We start from the raw sequence: 987 nt of genomic DNA on the forward strand, positions 1-987 counted from the left end.
CGCATGATTTTATGTAAATTAATATGAAAAAACTCTCAGCTGTGTTGGGGGCCCTGTTAAGATTCTTTTCATGGGGCCCAAAATCCTTAGCAGCACCCCTGGCAGAGGGGGACCTGGGCCATGAAGCAGTGACCGACAATAGAGTAGAGGTGGACCTGGGCCGTGGAGCAGATCCAGAGCAGTATGGAGCCATGGCGGTGCAGGCAGAGCAGGGTGGCCAGGTGGGGCAGGCAGAGCAGGAGGCCATGGCGGAGCAGAGACATGAATGGACCACTTGGCTGTGACAGAGCAGGCAGAGAGTTCATGAACGGCCTCCGTGGCCATGGCAGGACAGGCAGTGAGTTCGTGGACGGCCTCCTTGGCCATGACAGGACAGGCAGAGAGTTCGTGGACAGCCTCCTGGGCCGTGACGGGACAGACAGAGAGTTTGTGGACGGCCTCCTGGGCCGTGACGGGAAAGACAGAGTTCGTGGACGGCCTCCTTGGCCATGACAGAATAAAAAAATCCGCCCAACATAAAATACACCACCTTGGGGAGGTTCTGCAGTAGAAGCTGCCTCCTCTGGAGGTTCTGCAGTGGACACAGGGAACTCGTCTGGCCGGTCACTGGATTGTGAATCCACAGTCAGGAACGAGAGGGCCGTCTAAAGGTGAGCATTGTACTCATGGCACCGAAGGGAGATCTGTGGAGGCAGGGTGCCGCCCGCACATTCGAAATGGGCGCCTGCCATTACGGAAGCCCTTGAGGTCATGGGACCCAGTCTCTGTCACAGCCATGCCATGGCAACAAGACTCAGGCTGGCGGGGGAACTCCGGCAAGCGTGGCCACTTGTGTGAAGCTCTGGCTTGACAGGCGCATCCGATGTAAGCAGGCTCTGGAATGCTGGCCATGTCGTGACGAAACTCTGAATCGGCGGCCATGTCGTGACGAGACTTGGACGATCAGTGAGATGTGATGAGATCTAGAAGGGTGGGGCACTTTCAGAG

Source organism: Cyprinus carpio, chromosome A1, assembly GCF_018340385.1.
Source record: "Cyprinus carpio isolate SPL01 chromosome A1, ASM1834038v1, whole genome shotgun sequence".
Lineage (NCBI taxonomy): Eukaryota > Metazoa > Chordata > Actinopteri > Cypriniformes > Cyprinidae > Cyprinus > Cyprinus carpio.